Raw genomic sequence first — 13,931 nt, forward strand, 5'->3', positions numbered from 1 at the left:
ACAATATTTTCACACCCAGTTTATGTGTAAATGATGCAAGTAATTTCAATACCTTACACACATTACACTAGCAGTAATTTCTGTCATCATCAGCACCCTTCAAAATAATATATATTAATTCATTCTAAAGGTGGAAGATCATCAGTGGGATCAAATACAGGTTTATCTGTAGATAAATTGTTGCAGAAGTCAAATTAACTTTTGAAAAATTTGCCCATACCATACCAAAATCTCATTTCTAAAAAATGTGCACTGCATAAGTTAAATAAATCTGTTCAGTTATTACTTTCTGTTACAGTAATCAACAATATCAAGCTTTCACACAGTCCATGTTAAAGAAATTAATTTCATTTCAGTCACAATTTTTAATGGTTGTTTAATATCATTCTAGTTCATTTTTTCTTTATTTTTGAAGTTTTTTTTTTTTTTTTTGGCCAAGCAGCAAAAGTTTTTCTAATATGTTTTTCAATACAGCTTCAATTTTTTATTACAATTCTGATTTTAACAGTTCTCATTTTCTTATAAGCAATATTTTGATCTTAGATATTACCTATCAGTCCTTATTTTTGTTCGATCCTGAGTAAACAAGTGATGTCAGAGTACATTAAAATAGAATGAAATGTATTATCTACAGAAAGAGAGGGCAAGAAAGCATGTCAAGACTTTGACTTTCAGGGAGGCAATGAGAGTTTCACTGGAAGAGGGTGAAGGAGGAATGTTGATGAATGTTATATATTTGGCATTATTTATCAACTGAAGCCTTTGTTTTTGTATTCAGTGGTTGGCAGTATGTATGGGTCTTGTTCCTGTCAAGCAGTGGTGTCCACTGAGTTGTATTTAATAGCACTTGTGTTTTCCTCAAGTGTGCATATGTTCATTTTCCACTTAACTCAGCAGTTTATGGGTCTAGGTGCATGTTAAAAGTACACCTGCAGAAAAATAACAACTAACTCTGTACTACAAGTTTTTAAAGTTATCTCCAAGAAGTTGATTTCTCCAAAGTTATTTATCCCATGCAACGAGTGATGAATCCAACATGAATTACCAACAGTGGACTTCTGGAAGGCAAAATGAAGTTGAATACTCAAAAATAGAAAATAGTATTTGCCTGCAGGGTATTCCTGGCACAGTTTATGTTTTGGGATACAGGTCAGTGAAACCTAATATACTTTCAAAAAGTGCAGTCACTGAACAAATGGTGATCTAGAAATTTTCAATAAAGCACACAGTAATGCTCAACTTGTTATGTGTCAGAAGAAGCAGAAATTAATGTGTCTGAATACAGCTTATGAAGTGTGGACAGAATTGCACAAAATATTTTATGATGTCTCTGAAAACAAAGTTTACAACCTTTGTTTGCAGTTCTTTAGTTACAAAAAGGCTTCTGGAGATGATACTGTGACACATATTTCAAAACTGAAAAATCTTAGGAATGAATTGAAGTCGGAATGGCTAAAGATATTGTAAATAATCAAGAAATGCTTGATTTGTTTTTGATTTGTAAAATATTAGGTACACTACCTAAAGCTTGTTCTTCATTCAAATCTAGTTGGACACTAATTTTTAGAGATGTCAGAACAACTGACAGTCTGGCAAATCAACTGTGTGTATATGAAGAAGTTCTGAGGATAAAGGTAGAAGAATTTAGTAAATAAGAAGCCCTCACTATAGATTCGTCAGGGTAATTATCTCAGCAATCCAATCCAAGAAAAGAAAAAGACATTAATGTGCAATTACTGTAAGAAACCCAACCATACAATTAAAGAGTGCACAAATTGGGCAGTTGATGTCAAACTTCTGAAACAAACTAGCACAGAAACAAACATGTTACTTTTAGCTGTTACATCCTCTGTGATGAACTCTGAATGCAAAATTGATGACCAGTACATAAACAATGGTACAAGTCATATTGCAAATGGTGGAAACTGTTTCAACACTTTTCAGCCTTTTTCAACAAAACACTCAGTACTTACAGCTAATGGTGACAATACTGAAGCTATCGGGAAAAGCGCAATAGACACTGAAGCATCAGTTGAAGGAAAATAGCACAGAATTACTATGGAAGATGTATGGCATGTACCTCTGAGTCACAAGAATCTTTCTTTGTCCTTCCACTACAGGATAAGCATATAGAAAATAAATTCACATTAACTGCAGAAATTTGTAATCTCAGGGTTGATGAGGTCATTAGATTGGTAGGTGTTTTTGATCACTTTGGAGGACTTTCTAAACTGGATGTGAGAAATGAGGAACCTAGCTACCTCAGTGAATCACACTGAGGATCCAAAGAAACTGGTACACCTGCCTAATACTGTGTAGGGCTCCTGTGAGCATGCAGAAGTGCTGCAACACGATGTGGCATGGACATGACTAATGTCTGAAGTAGTGCTGGAGGAAACCGACACCATGAATCCTGCATGACTGTCCATAAATCCATAAAGAGTACGAAGGGATGGAGATCTCTTCTGAACAGCACACTGCAAGGCATCCCAGATATGCTCAATAATGTTCCTGTTCGGGGAAATTGGTGGCCATCACAAGTGTTTAAACTCAGGTGAGTGTTCCTGGAGCAATTCTGGACATGTGGGATGTTGCACTGTCCTGCTGGAATTGCCCAAGTCTGGCAGAACACACAATGGACATGAATGGATGCAGGTTATCAGACAGGATGCTTACATACGTGTCATCTGTCACAGTCGTATCTAGACATATCAGGGGCACTCTAAGTGCACATGCCCCACACCATTACAGAGACTCCACCTGCTGACAAGCAGGGTCCATGGATTCATGAGGCTGTCTCCATACCCATACACGTCTATCCACTCAATACAATTTGAAACAAGACTCGCCTGACCAGGCAACATGATTCCAGTCATCAACAATCCAATGTCGGTGCTGACAGGCCCAGGCGAGGCGTAAAGCTTTGTGTCATGCAGTCATCAAGGGTACACAACTGGGCCTTCAGCTCCGAAAGCCCATATCAATGACATTTCATTGAATGGTTCACAAGCTGAGATTTGTTGATGGTCCAGCACTGAAATCTGTACCAATCTGCAGAAGTTGTACTTCAGTCATGTCGAGCGATTCTCTTCAGTCATCTTTGGTCCCATTCTTGCAGGATCTTTTCCCAGTCACAGCGATGTTGGAATATTTTACATTGTTGCAATAATTACCATTGTTATTACAGCTTCACAAGAAATTCTTTTTTCATGATGAATTGTAGATGAGAGCTCACCAGGGTAAATGATAGCAGCATATGATAAAACCTGGGAACCTAACAAAACCACATATATTTTTTCAAAAAGTCTGCTTGTAAGGGAAACAGTACCATGAATTGCTACAGTCGATAATGGTGCTTTCACAAAAACAAACAAAATTACCACTTCAAAGCAATTTGAAGTGAGACTTATCTCATTTTGTTGGGAGTGTCTGATGATTTCCCATGACTATCTTTGCAAAAGTTCTGACTTCTTCTTCGAGTGCTGAAGGTTGCTTCTGTGTACATTACTATTCTTCTCATCATCCGAGAGAGAGAGAGAGAGAGAGAGAGAGAGAGAGAGAGAGAGAGAGAGAGAGAGAGAGAGAGACGGTGGGGCAACTCTCAATATTTGCTCTCCTGCTCGCAGTGTTCAGAGACCTTATTAATTATTTTTCTTGGTCCACTCCATAAGGTACTACTACTTGCCCTTCTCTGAGGAGTGTAAAGTGTATCCTGTGCTGCCTGTGATGAGCCAGGAACGAGTTTGTCACTCATCAGCAGACATATTAATGAGCGACATATCACAACACTGCACAGCAACCTTGCAATGGCTATATTTGTACGATTCTGTATTAGATCAATGAGGATGGCAATGGCTGGAAACAGGACAAGAGTGAGCTAATGTTGGCCAACTTGTGTCAATTCAGAACTAGGGAGCCATCATACCATTCTTTGTGAACAGACTGTACATACATACTCCGCAAGCCACCATGTGGTGTACGCTGGCAGAAACTATTTACGACTACTTGTTGTTTCCATTCCTATTCCATTTGCAAGTGAAGTTTTTTTTTTTTTTTTTTTTTTTTTTGTGATAAGGTACTATGGGGTCAAACTGCTGGGTTGTCAGTCCTTAGGCCCACACTCCACTTAATCTCACACACACACACACACACACACACATGAGGGCCGAGAGAGAACTCAAACCTCCAACAGGAGGAGCTGAGCAAACCGTGACAAGGCATCCTAGACCGAGCAGCTAACCTGCATGGCCACAAATGGAGTAAAAGAAAAATAAATGTCTACATGACTCAGTACAAGCCCAAATTTATCTTATCTGTGGTCCTTGCACAAACTGTATGTTGGCAGCAGTAGAATTTTTCTGCAGTAAGCTGCAGATGCCTGTTTTCTAAACTTTCTCCACAGTGTTTTCTACAAAGAATATTGTCTTCCCACTAGGGATTCCCATTTGAGCTCATGAAGCATCTCTGTAACACTCACATGTTAATCAAGGCTACCAGTATCAAATGCAGCAGCACACTTCTGAATTGCTTCGATATCTTCCTTTAATCTGACCTTATGGGATCTCAAACATTTGAGCAATACTCCAGAATGGGTAGCAAGAGTGTTCCATATGCAGTCTACTTTATAGATAAGCTACACATTCCTAAAACTCTCCCAATAAACCAAAGTTGACCATTCATCTCCCCTACAACCATCTTTAACTGCTCCTTCCATTTCATACTGCTTTGCAACATTATGCTTTGATATGTTTCAGTTGCATAGAGTGCCACACTATAGGTAAAACACTTATCTAGTCTTTTCCTGTGGATTTTATCTAGCTTTACACATAAAGCTTCCTTAGCTACCACAATCCTTCATTTCCTGCTAATAACACCATATCATCCACAAATCATAAACATGCTACACTCTTTCCTTCAAAACAAACTCTGAAACTCCATTTTTTCCACCCGGACGTTTCATAGTAGTCTCCTCTAGGTAGATGTTAGAGAGCAATATGGAAATACAGCAGCCTTGCCTCACTCACATAGGCATTTCATTTCCAAACCTTACTCTTATCTTCCATTTTAAATACAAAATTTTGTACCAGTTTTCTCTCCTTCCAATTAACTCCTTTCTTCTTCAAAATATTCATCACTTTGCTACATTGTACTCTGTCAAGATCCTTTTCTAGGTCAACAAATCCAGTACACATTTTTCTCCTTCCCTTAAGATGTCTCTCTCCTATACTTCTTAGTAGTCCAATTGCATCTCTTTTTCTCTTTCTAAATTCAAACCATTCCTCTACTATGTGCCAATCTAGCTTTCCATATAACTTTCCATTCAGCACTCTCAATAATATTTTGGCTGCCTGAGAAATTAAATACATTCTTCACACTTTCAGATATTCTTCTTTTTCTCAGTTGGTACTATTACTGTTGTGCATATCTCATTTCAGGGGTGTACTATCTCCTTCCTTCTGTCTCCCAGCTTTTTATCACTTCTACTGGCAAACAATCAGTTCCATGCCTTGTTATTTTTCATTTGTTTCAGTGCTTTTTGCAATTCTTAATCCAAAACACCATGCCCTTTTTTCAGTATATGACACATTTGCCTCTTCTTCACACTTTTATATTCTTAATATTTGATTCATTTCATAAAGACACTATGTTCTCGGCATCTATTGAACACCTCTTGTGGTTCTTTGATTATTCTGCCATTCTTTCATTTGATTTCCATATTAATCTTCCTTTTCCGGGGTGTACATGCAGACAAGAAAAAAACAATTCTTGTATTGCTCCAATATTTTCCAGTTAAAAATACACTTTTTCCTGGATGAAAATACATTATACCCTGGGTGAAAGCACATTTTTTATGTTAAGTTACTATATACTTTCCCTAGAAGCTGTAAAACTTATCAATACTTTGAATGATAAAGGTTTTACAAACCAATGTAGAACTTCCTGGATCTTTAGGAATTTATACCAGTAAAAACAGTGTGTTTTGGAAATATCTTTGATGCAAGGCAACATGTACCCAGCATATTTTCATATTATGAAAGTTTAAATACAAATTTCATCTAAAACAGCATGGTAACTTCTGAAACCTGAAATCAAGATTGCGCTGTACTTCTGTCAGCCACTCGTAGCTCACATCACATGATCTTGCCAGCCAATGACAGCAGATGTTCAGAGCATAGGACACATGGTGTATTCAGCCAATAGCAACATCACTGTTAAGTAGCGTGAACACACAAATAGAAAAAGTTGATGGATGAAATTAATGTACATAGAGTATAGCTAGAAGAAAAGCTACAGTTTCACATATAATACTGATCATTTTTAGTGTATGTTACCCCTTAAGATATAACAAACACAAACAAACATTTTAAATAATATCACAAATGGCTGGTCTTCTGGAACCAAAATTTTTTCAAGTGGCTTGTCCTCAAAATGTTAAGTTTTGAATGAGAGTCCAATACTCTATGATTTAAGAAATTCATCACACATAATCTAATTCATCTGATATAAAAGGAAATTTACTTTCAAAGTAATGTTTTTTAAACCACCATTCACAATACTTTCCTGTGACCTGTTATAAATGTAAACAGTTGTGATGTAACACACATCAAAAGCAGTTTGCTGTTATGAAGTATTGCATAGTCTTCATCCTAAAGCCTTTTGACACATTTTGCTGTTGGAAAACAATTGTGTGTGTAATGTGTATTTCTGTTGTAAATGAAGCATTTTGTTTGCAACTGAAGTTTTATATTGGTGTTATTCTCTCATATATGTTTTATTGCTGCCATATTATTCTGCAACAGCAGGCTAAAGTAACGTTATGTGTTAGAATATCAGTTCTTAGCAGTCAGAATTACAAAACTTTAACTGAAAACTAAAACCATTTTTCTCGGATGAAACAAATCCTGTGTTTCTCCCGTGTTTTCATGGTTGTCCTGGGGCATTTACATCCCTGTTTTCCTACTTTCTCCCTATCTAATTTTTACAACTTCATATGCTCCTTTTTCTCTATTTCTCTTTCATCAATTTTTCTCTAACATTTTCAAATTCTTTTCTTAATTCTTTATTCAATTTCCTGCACAACGTATGTCCTCTATTCTCCACTGCCTTCCATTTTCTCCATTTTTCTATCTTTTCCAACGTGTTTTCCATTACCCATTCTTTCCTGATGTTTTTAGACTTTCTGTTTACTATAATTTCTTTTACAGCTGCCATTAGACTCCCTCATTTTTATCGATTTCTCATTTATGATCCCTTCCTCATTATCTTTTCTTAATTTTTCTATAAACTTTTCCTCCATTTCTAATTCTTTATGTCTTCTTTAGAGTCTCTATATTTGATTTCTCTTTAGCTTTTCCTCTCTTTACTTACTTCAACTTTTCTTGTATTTCCCCTACCATTAGGTTGTGGTCATAATCTGTTAGAGCCTGGGTATAGCATTCTTCAGGAAGTTCTCATCTCTTTTCTGTATAAATATGTAGTCCAACTGATACCTCTCTCATTCAGACTAGAAACCCATATATATCACCTCTTTCTGCAGTTCTGAAATGCAGTGTTGCGAACAACTCAGTTTTCTTTACAAAAATTAATTAACCTTTCACCTCTATTATTCCTTGTGTCTAAAACAAATTTTCCTATTATATCTCCTTCATTTCCTTCACCCGTCATAGCATTCTAATCCCCCCCCCCCCCCCCACAAAAACAATAATTTCTCTTCTCTCTTTCCATAAGATTTTCTGTCTTTTCATAGTAGTCTTCTATCTCCATACCTTTATGTTGACTGGTTGGCATGTATACTAATATTAATACCACATTATTTTTTACCCTTGTAGTCTTATCACCATCCATCTTCCATTTATACACTCTCTGAGGGAAGATTGGAAAGTAATGCACATAATTTTACTACCAAAAAGTTTAATTGCTAACAAAACAAAAAAATTACAAATGAACTTACATCTTTCATCTACTTTTCTGCACAGTCACAAATGTTCTCAAGACATTTCTCCCATCGTGCTAACAGTTTCAGTACATACTGTTCATAGAATATCATTTAGTCTGAATATAGCTATCTGCAGACTGATGATTTCACTTCTGCATCTGTCGCAAAATGTTGGCCAGCCAGGAATTTCTTCATGGGTCCAAACAGATTAAAATCTGACAGTGCAAGGTTTAGACTGTATGGCAGATGCTAGAGCACCTTTCACCCAATTTTAGCAATTTTCTCATGAACAGAAGCAGCAACATGGAGGTGAGCACTGTCAGGAAGAAGTCTGACACTGCCAGCCTTAATGTTGTTGTGTTTGTCAAGAAGGGACAGCAACTTAAACAAAGTTTTAATGTAGACTGCAGCATTCACAGCAGTCCCATGTTCAGCAAAATCCACTAATAACACACCATTCAATATCTCATATCTCAGAACACTGTCGAAAACACTTTCCTGGCAGACTGAGTCACGTTGAATTTTTTTCATACTGGGGAACCAGCATATTTTCATTTCATAGAGGCCTGCCTGGTTTTGGGCATGTAGCGGTACAAAAACGACTCATGAGTAGATGATTCCTATCAGAAAGTCATGCTCTTCCATTTCATAACATATTGAGTAATCCAAGCCTGTCATCATTCACTGGCCCTTGTGGTTGTCCATCAGATTCTTGGACAACAATCAGGCACCAACTTTACAAAATAACAACATGTCATGAACAACATCGTACACTGTACACAAGAGATGTGAACTGCCTCGATAAGATTCACAATTGAAAATCTCAAACTACACTCACTGCTCTTCACAAGTTGATGACAGTAACAAGTGCACCATGTTTGTTTCAGAATTCAGGCTTCTGTTGCTAGAGCTGCACATAAAAACAAAATACCTTCTGTAGCTCAAACATCAAACTATATCTCCACGAAAATTTCAGCATACTAGCTGCAATACCAGGCGAGAAAAAATTATTTTGCGTTACTGTCTGACTCTGCCTTGTACCTTACCAGAACTGAACTGTAGTCTGAACATACAACAACAATCACATTAAACATCCATTTCTTGATATATTTATTCATGTATCAATGGTACCAAGAGATCCAATGCTACTTAATCATGGGCTAAGACAGTACATAGTTTACATGGTTTTAGAACATTTATAAACAACAGAATTAAAGAATTAATAACACGTGAAAAAAAACTGTGAGGGGATATACGAATATCAAATTACAGCCAAAATTCTCAGCTACTGTAAGGGACTGCTGTGCTGAAAGGAAGTTGTTTGTCACAAGCAAACCTTTCAACTTGGATTTGAATACTTGGGATTTACCACAACTTTTTTCAGTTCTTCTGGAAGCCTTTTGAAAAGGAAACCTGTACACTCCTCTGTACAAGGCTTAAGGAAGTGTTATCCTAGTTCAAGAAACCATTGTCTGCAAATGCCATGCTCTCTCTTGAAATATTATATACCAAATTAAACGAGTCAAATTATCAGTGGTTCCAACTTTTGCATTCCTGCATCTTCTGAAACTTCAGAGCAGTAAACAGAATGCTTTGTGCAAAAATGCCACTTGAGAACACAGTCTTTTAAAATTGTAATGTCTGTATTGCAAATTAAGTACACAAAATAATTTAACTGCATATACAAAAAATCTACTCTTCAAGCAGCAGTGGAACACACACATAAAAGACGGTTGTAATTGGCAAGCTTTCGAAGCCAGTTGCTCCTTCTTCAGGCAGAAAGGTTGAAGGGGAAGGAAGACAGGGGTTGAAGGAAAAGGACAGAAGAGGTCTAGGAAAAGGGGTAGATTTTGGGAAAGTCACACAGAACGGCGGGTCAGGGCAGACTTACCGCACAGGTTGAGAAGGAAAGACTGATTGTTGGGGATTGCACTGGATGAGATGTGAAAACCTGAGAGTTTCAAGGTGGAAGACAGGTTAATATTCAGACAGAGATTACCACTTAAACAGACAGAGATTACTGCTTAAATGTCATGCATGAGTTCATAAGAGTGGAACGGTAAGAAAATTGTACGTAACAGAAGTGACATGACCACGGCAGGGGGAATTGAAAAATAGATGGTAAGACATGTTGTAATGTTAGTTCCCAGCTGCATAGTTCTCAGAAACTAATGTCTGGGGGAAGAATCCAGTTAGTGCCCACCTGTGGAGTTCTGAGAAATTAGTGTCTGGGGAAAGAATCCGGATAGCATGTGTGGTGAAACAGGTGCTGAGATCAGAATTGTCATGTAGTAGAGCATGCTCTGCAAAGTATATTTCCCATTGCCAGTATACACCTTCTACCTGCACCCATTCATCCTAGCTGATAATTTGGAGGTAGTCATGCCAATGCAAAAGGCCAAACAGTGTTTACATAACAGATGGTATATAATGTGTGTCGTGTCACAGGTGGCTCTCTCTTTGATAGTATATGTGTTGTCAGCAACAGAGTTGCTACAGTTGGTGGTAGGAGGTTGCACAAGGCAAGTCTTGCAGTGGGGATGGTCACAGGAGTAGGAGCCATAAGGCAAGAAGATGGGTGCAGAAGGTGCCTAGAGTTGACAAGAATATAGTGGAGATCGGGAGGACGATGGAAAACTATTCTAGATGTGGTGGGCAAAATTTCAGATAGGGCATGATTTTAATAAGTCGTGGTCCTATCAAAGCAACTGATTAACATATTCCAGATCAGGATAATACTGAGTCACCAGTGGTGTGCTCCGAAGTTGTTTTTTGGAGGGATCAGCAGTACCAGGATTGGATGTGGTGGCCTGGGAAACCTGCTTTTTAACTAGGCTACTGGGGTAATTACATGCAGTGGAGGCTGAGGTGATAGTGGTGGTGCATTGCTGCAAAGAGTGTGCATCTGAAGAAATATGTTTGCCTCAGATGCCAAGGCTGTATGGAAGGGAATGTTTGACATGGAAAGGATGGCAACTGTCAAAATGTAAGTACTGTGGTTTGTTGGTACGTTTAATGTGGAAGATAGTGGGTAGCTGGCCTTTGGTGAAGGCGGGATCAACATCAAGGAAAGTGGCATGGGATTCAGAATAGGACCACGTGAAATTTAATTGGGAGAACATATTCAGAGATTCCACGAATTTTAGCAGGTCAGCCTCACCATGAGGTCTACGGTAAAGATGTCATCAATGTATCTAAATCAAACCAGGGGCTGAAGGCTTAGGGATACCAGGAAAGCCCCCTCCAAGTGACCCATGGAAAGGTTGGCATAGGAAGGAGCCATCCTGGCTCCCATGGCCATATCACTGACCTGTTTGTATGTCTGTCCCTCAAAGGTGAAGTAGTTGTTGGTAAGAATAAATTGATTAAGGTGAGTAAGAAAGATGTCATAGGTTTGCAATCAGGTGGGTGCTGACTGAAGAAATGTTAAGCAACAGACAGACCTTGTATGTGGGGGATATTGGTATAGAGAGAGGTGGCATCAATGGTGACAAGCAAGATGTGTGGTGGGATTGGGATGGGCACGGATTTCAGATGATCTAGGAAATAAATGGTATCTTGGATGTAGGAGGGAAGTCTTTGTACTAAGGGTTGCAGGTATTGACCGACTAAGACAGATATACATTCAGTGGGTGTTTTGAAGCTAGCAACTATAGGAAAGCCAGGATGAATGGGTTTGTGGATCTTAGAAAGAAGGTAAAACGGTGAGGCCGCATGGTTTGGGTGGGGTGAGAAGTTCTATTTGATTGAGAAGTTAGTCCTTGTGAGGGGCCTGAGGTTTTTAGGAGGGAGTGCATGTCAGTTTTATCACAGGGGTGGGATCTTGGTGGCAGATGCTGTATGTAGAGGTGTCAGATGCCTAGCATAGATCTTCACTAACATACTCCTGACAGTCAAGCACCACAGTGGTAGATCGTTTGTCTGCTGGGAGGATAATGATGAAGTCATCAGCTTTTAGGGAATGTAGACTGTGGAGTTCTGCAGAGGACAGGTTAGCATCATGTTGTAGGGACCTGAGGAAAGGTTTTTAAGCCATGATGGATGTGAGGAATTCTTGGAAGGCTTATAAGAGATGATTCTGAGGTAGTGGTGGTGGATCAAGTTGGGATCATGGTTGGAACTATTCAGGAAGGGTTCAATGTCAGGTTTGGAAAGGTTTTGGGTTTCCAATGGTTATTATGTGTAAAGGACAGGAGGTTTGTCACCAAACCACTACAATCAGATGCAGATTTAGTGCTGAAAGTGAGACCCTTAGATAATCCAGATAATTCAGGAGGGGCAAGTGCTTCAGATGAGAGGTTAAAGACACTGTACTCTTGTGACTCGTTCTTGTGATTATGGGTTATTCTTGGTCAGGGGGGCAGTACTGGATGCTGTGGGATGTTAAGGAGATCGGCCAAACTCGATTTGTAGGAGAGGAGGGGTGGTTGATGGTGCAGCTGTTTAGGAAGCTGCACAGGGACAGGAAGGGAAACACCACTGTTCAGGTAGCTTAGGAGAAGCTGGGATAGCTTTTTCAGCTGAATTCTGGCATGTTGTTGCAGTTTGAAATTAGCTTGGTGGATGATACCAGTTAAGGAATCAAGAGGGGCACATAACTGCATGATTTTGTATAAGGAGAGAAGTCTGGTAGAGCGGAAATTGGCTGATGCGGCGGGCATGTCATAGATTAGCTGGGAAGAGCAAGAGATTGCTGTATTTGAAACTGTAAAAGAGCCTGCAAGAGATTGCTGTATTTGAAACTGTAAAAGAGCCTGGTGTAGATTAGGATTACAACCAGAAACAGGGACTTTCAATGTTAGGCATTTTAGAGTTACTCCCAGGGACAAAAGGTTTCAAGAAACAGAATATGGGACCTTAGTTTTCATAGTGCAAAAGCATGTTTTCAAAAAGAATGGATGTAATATGCGATGGGATTCATTATGGAAAGAGAGGACAGTTTGGAGAGTTAGAAATCATGGGAGGGCACAGAAAATAGCTGAGGGTGGAAAAGATAGAAAAACAGAAGAAAAGCAAGGAAGAATTATGGAAAAAATTCAGAAAAATCAGGAAAATTCGTACAAAAATCATTAATCAGAGGTAATGAGTGGGCGATCTACATGATATGAAAAAAAATTTTGGAAAAAAAAGAAAAAATTGATTGAGAAAGTCTTGAAAATAGACACATTTTTAAAAATTGGGTAAACAGAAAGAGAAAGTCATAGGAGAAAATGTAAACTACTTAGCTTGGCAATTAAAGTGACTTACGAGACAGCAATAAATGTAGATGAGAATGGTTTGTCAAAACAAGCACACAAAAACCTGAATGAATTATGCATAAACAAGACAAGTGAATGATGGGAGAGAAAATAGCTGTCAAATTTCTCAATAAATTGGCAAAAGACGATCGGGATAAGGCCATGCAGTGTAACAAATTGTAAATTGTTATATGAAAATTTGCATGGACTCGCGGCGAGGCTGACCTGCTAAAATTTCTGCATCTCTGAATACATTCTCCCAATTAAATTTCACATGGTCCTATTCCAAATTCCATGTCACTTCCTTGATGTTGATCTCAGCCCCACCGAAGGCCAGCTGCACACCTAACAACAAACAACAGTACTTACATTTTGACAGTTGCCATCCTTTCCATGTCAAACGTTCCCTCACATACAGCCTTGGCATCTGAGGCAAACATATTTGTTCGGACGCAGACTCTTCACAGCAATACACCATTCAGCCTTCACTGCATGTAATTACCCCACTAGCCTAGTTAAAAAGCAGGTTCCCAGGCCATCACATCCAATCCTAGGTACTGCTGATCCCTCCAAAAAACCAACTTTGGAGAACACCACTGGTGACTCAGTATTATCCAGGTCTGGAATGTGTTAATCAGCTACTTCGACAGGACCATGACTTCCTAAAGTCATGCCCTGTCTGAAATTTTGCCCACCACATCTAGAATAGTTTTCCACCATCCTCCCAATCTCCACAATATTCTTGTCAGACTCTACGC

The 13,931-nt window shown here is 38.7% G+C and overlaps 1 protein-coding gene across 1 annotated transcript in view; it reads right to left on the minus strand.

Annotated features, from left to right (window-relative positions):
• The window catches only part of LOC126188961 (laminin subunit alpha), a 364,582-nt gene that overhangs the window by 217,585 nt on the left and 133,066 nt on the right, over positions 1-13,931 (minus strand). The window lies entirely within an intron of this gene.

Source organism: Schistocerca cancellata, chromosome 5 (genome assembly GCF_023864275.1).
Source record: "Schistocerca cancellata isolate TAMUIC-IGC-003103 chromosome 5, iqSchCanc2.1, whole genome shotgun sequence".
In the NCBI taxonomy this organism is placed as follows: domain Eukaryota; kingdom Metazoa; phylum Arthropoda; class Insecta; order Orthoptera; family Acrididae; genus Schistocerca; species Schistocerca cancellata.